Source organism: Orycteropus afer, unplaced genomic scaffold (assembly GCF_000298275.1).
Source record: "Orycteropus afer afer isolate SDZICR_OR568_19922 unplaced genomic scaffold, OryAfe1.0 scaffold00235, whole genome shotgun sequence".
NCBI lineage: Eukaryota > Metazoa > Chordata > Mammalia > Tubulidentata > Orycteropodidae > Orycteropus > Orycteropus afer.
The window spans coordinates 4,826,648-4,832,071 of NW_006921822.1; positions in this window are offsets into that span (position 1 = coordinate 4,826,648).

Below are 5,424 nucleotides of genomic sequence, written 5' to 3' on the forward strand. Positions count from 1 at the left end.
CAAACAAAAGAAAACTCACTGCCACTGAGTAGGATCTGACTCACAGTGACCCCTCCTTGGGTTTCTGAGGTGGTATCACTATGGAAGTAGATTGCCCAGTCTTCCTTTCAAGGAGTGGCTGGTGGATTTGAACCACCAGCCTTCTGGTTAGCAGTCAAATGTCTTAGGCACTACTTCACCAGAGCTGCTATTCAAATTTATGCACCAACCACCAAAGCCAAAGAACTGGAAATTGAAGAATTTTACCAACTTTTCCAGTCTGAAATTGACCAAACGTGCACTCGAGATGTATTGATAATTACTGGTGATTGGAAACAAAGAAGAATCAGTAGTAGTTGGAAAATATGGCCTTGGTGACAGAAATGATCCTGGAGATCATATGCTAGAATTTTGCAAGACCAATAGCTTATTCATTGCAAACACCCTTTTTCAACAACATAAAAGAAGGCTATACGAGCAGATCTCAGCCAAATGGAATACACAGGAATCAGATTGACTACATCTGTAGAAAAAGATAATGGAGAAGATCAATATTTTCAGCCAAAACAAGGCCAGGAACTGACTATAAACAGACCATCAACAGCTCATATGCAAGCACAAGTTGAAACATATGACCTAGATTATATCCTATCTGAATTTAGAGAATATCTGAAGAATAGATTTGATGCATTGAACACCAATGATGGAAAACCAAATTGTGGGATGACATAAAGAACATCATATATGAAGAAAGAAAAAGACAGAAAAGGAAGAGAAGACCAAAATTTATGTAAGAAGAGTCTCTGAAACTTGCTCTTGAGCTGAGAGTAGCTAAAGCAAATGGAAGAAATGGCAAGATAAAAGAGCTAAACAGAAGATTTCAAAGAGCAGCTTGAGAAGACAAAATCAATTGTTATAATGAAATGTGCAAAAGACCTGGAGTTAGAAAATCAAAAGGGACGAACGTGCTAAGCATTTCTCAAGCTGAAAGAACTGAAGAAAAAATTCAAGCTTTGAGTTGCAATATTGAAAGATTCTTGGGGCAAAGTATTGAGTGATGCAAGAAACATCAAAAGAGGATGGGAGGAATACTCACTATACAAAAAACAATTGGCCGATGTTCATCTATATTCCAGGAGGTGGCATATGACCAAGAACCAATGGTATCAAAGGAAGAAGTTCAAGCTGCACTGAAGGAATTGGTGAAAAACAAGGCTCCAAGAATTGACAGAATATCTGTTTTGGTTACCTCTGTGCTGCTCTGACAGAAAACACCACAAATGGGAGTGGCTTGAACAAACAGGAGTTTATTCTCTCACAGTTTTGGAGCTACAAGTCTGAGTTCAAAGTGCCAGGCTCTAGGGGCTGGGTGAAAGCCCCTTGACCTTGGGCTTCAGCTCTGCCTCTTGTTCCCAGCCCACTGAAGCTAGAAGCATCTCTTCACTCAGGCAGCTGCTGGCTACTGAGGCTGGCAAACTCAAGGTTGACAAGTGAAAAGGCACAGTCCTGATATTACCAAACCACATGGCAGGCCATTGGACATGGCATTCCACTGAAATGTCCCAAGATTGGCATAGCATGACAGGCTGCCAAACAACGACTTGGCTATACGCAGGGTTTAAGCGTGCCGTAAGCTGGCGACCTTCCTCAAAGTTGCTTCTTAAATACTGGAAGCAGACCACATCCCTAAAGCAGCTTCTCAGTTGCTCCAATAGTTTCCAACATGGAGTTAATTACCAATCTCACCATGGGGAATAACTATATCCAGCTGCCCAGCCACTTAACCAGGACCAGCCAAGTTGACAAACAACCTAACTACCACAATACACATCAAGATGTTTCAACAAATGGATGCTGCACTGGAGGCACTTACTTGTCTACACCAAGAAATGTGGAAGATAGCTATCTGACCAACTGACTGGAAGAGATACATATTTGTGCCCAATTCAAAGAAAGGTGATCCAACAGAACGTGGAAATTATCAAACAATATCATTAATATACACACAAGTTAAATCTTGCTGAAGATAATTGAAAAATGGTTGCAGCAGTATATTGATAAGGAAATTCCAGAAATGCAAGCTGGATTCAGAACAGGAAGTGGAACAAGGATTACCATTGCTGATGTCAGATGGATCTTAGCTGAAAGCAAAGAATACCAAAAAGATGTTTACTTGTGTTTTATGGACTACGCAAAATGCATTACTGGTGAATCATAACAAATTATCAATACCATTGCAAAGAATGGGAATTCCAGAACAGTTAATTGTGCTCATGAGGAACCTGTACATAGACTGGGAGGCTGCCATTTGAATAGAACAAAAGGATATTGCATGGTCTAAAGTTAGGAAAGGTGTGTGTCAACATTATATACTTTCACCATACTTATTCAATCTGTATGCTGAGCAAATAATCTGAGAAGCTGGTCTATACGAAGAACATGGTGTCAGGATTGGAGGAAGACTGACTAACAACCTGTGATATGCAAATGATACAACTTTCCTTGCTGAAAGTGAAGATGACTTGAAGAATTTACTGATGAAAATTAGACTACAGTCTGCAGTATGGATTACACCTCAACATAAAGAAAACAAAAATCCTCAGAACTGAAGCAATAAGCAGCATCACAATAAGTGTAGAAAAGATTGAAGTTGTCAAAGATTTCGTATTACTCGGATCTACAATCAACACCCATGAAAGTAGCAGTAGGACATATGTACTGGGCAAATCTGCTGCAAGACACCTCTTTAAAGTGCTGAAGAGCAAAGATGTCTTTTTGAAGATTAAGGTGCACCTAACCCAAGCCATACCTGTGGTATTTTCAATCACTTCATATCCATGTGAAAGCATGAATAAGGAAGGCTGAAGAACAATTGATGCTTTTGAGTGGTGGTGTTGGCAAGGAGTAGTTAAAGTATCATGGTCTGCCAGAAGAATGAACAAATCTGTGTTGGAAGAAGTGTTGCTGCAATGCTCCTTGGAAGCAAGAATGGCCAGACTTTGTCTCACTTACTTTGGTTATGTTGTCAGAAGGGACCATTCCCTGGAGAAGGCTATCATGCTGGTAAAGTGGAGGGTCAGTGAACAAGGGGAAGACCCTCAACAAGATGGATTGATTGCAATCATGGGCTCAGGTATAGCAAGGATTGTGAGGATGGTGCACAACTGAGCAATATTTGTGCTGTTGTACATAAGGTCTCTATGATTTTGGAGCCAACTCAATGGCACCTAACAACAATAACAACATACCTTTACAGATGCACTCTACTTCATCTTTCTTCTGTGGAAGAGCTGGTGGGCTTAAACTGCTGACCTTTTGATTAGTAGCCAAATGCTTTAGCATTTAGAGCTCCTTGGAGGCGTTAGGTGCCTTGAATATTCTCAATACCTGAGAAAACCAACTTTACCCACGTTGATTATGGCAGAAACAGCTTGGCTCCACAGCTAGGAGCTGTTTAACCACATCACAAATCAGGTAATTTCTGATTTTTACAGCTTCATGATTATAAGCAGCTTCCTTAGTAGCTAAATTTTATGGGGTGGCATTGGAAGTTATTTCTGGAAATCTACCCTAAAATTTATTCTTCACCTCATTGAATGCTTCTATAGACTGTTACCCCTTCGAAGTCCCATTCTGCTTAAAGAGCTGAAGTAGATTCTATTACCTGTACCTGAACTCTGATAACTTCAGCAATATTATTATTGGGCTGAACTGCCACTTCCATTTAATTTTCACTTCCTAAACTCCGAAATATTGCTACAGTAAAAGTATTTAGCATTAAAACTGATGGCACTATTGAGACTTGAAGGGGACCCTGAGAGTAGTAAGCCCTCTTCTTTGCCTGAGTTCAGGAATAAAGGTTTGAATTGATTAGATAGAGATGAAAGTATCTTCTTTTAGGTGATAAAACTGGAAGAAATGTAGTTTCTATGTTTGGTCAGAAAAGCTTTGCAAATACTGAACTCAGAAGTTAAACTTATCACTCATCACAGTTAAAGCTGGGCATTGGCAGGTATCTCCCACAAAGGCCAACCCCTGAAAACCCTATGGCATGGAGGATGAGGACAAATGAAAACACATGATTTCCTATAGGTAGGAAGATTAGAGAAGGAGAAGAGGAGAGACAGAGAGAGAGCATCCTTCTCAATTCATGACCACTGGGGAGGTCAGAGTGCTAACTTCCATACCTCCAGTTTTCAGGTGGAGTTCCCACTTGGAGTATGTGTTCTCTTCACATTCCAAAGCTTATACTTCATAATCTTCCCTTCACTCAATGATCAATGTAGTAGATGGTATCAAGCACCACCCAGACACTTCTTCAGGAGTGAAGGACTTTTTCTACACTGCTGACGGCACTCAGCTGTCATGCTCCACCTACCACCAGTGATAGGGTCATCATTACCAGCTGGCGAACAACAATCTAGCTTCAGAATCTCACCATTGGACCATTTCTGGTTGTAACTCTTAAAGATTGGGTCCCCATGATGTAGCCTCTGAGGCAGATTCTAGCATGCAGGAAATTTACTAAACATTGCTCTTAGGATGGCATGTGTTGAAGGGATAGACAGCAGGATTAGGCAAAAGAGGAAGCTGGGCTACCATGAAGTTTAAACAAAGACCTTACCAGCCCCCATAGGGATCTCTGAAACTCAGATGGCCTCTTACTCTTGTTCTGAACTGGGCCACGGTAACAGAAGTTTCAGTACAGTGGGATAATCAGTAATTGAATGTGGACTGTCCCCAAAATGGGCCATACCCTTAGGAAAGGTGCCTTTTTTTCAGATAAGACTAGTGATCTCCCTTGTTTATGAAGATACAGACCACACATTCACATCCACACCCCAGTATCCACACTAGGTCTATAACTAGAGTTCATTCATCACCTAACCTAACTGGAGATGTGCTGGGCCTGACTAGGGAGGAAAAGGCTTCTACGTTAAAGGAGCTATAGTTTCTCTGGCTTGTAGGTAGTGGTTTTCAAATGTAAGTGTGAATCAGAATCATCTGGAGGATTTGTTAAAATATTTATTGCTGGGCCCCACCGTCAGACTTTCTGGTGCAATAAGTATGGGGTTGTAGTTGTTGTTAGGTGCTGTCGACTTTGTACTGACTCATAGCAACCCTATGCACAACAGAACGAAACACTGGCTGGTCCTGTACCATCCTCACAATTCTTGATATGCTTGAGCTCATTGTTGCAGCCACTGTGTCACTCCATCTTGTTGAGTGTCTTCCTCTTTTTGCTGACTCTGTAATTACCAATCATAATATCCTTCTCCATTCATCATCACAAAGGATGTTTCAAGATCTGTCCTGAAGTCCAATGCTGTCAGTGATAGGATAATAGCCATACACCTACAAGGAAGACCTGTTAATACGACTATTATTCAAATTTATGCACCAACCACCAAAGACAAAAAGGAGGAAACTGAAGAATTTTATCAA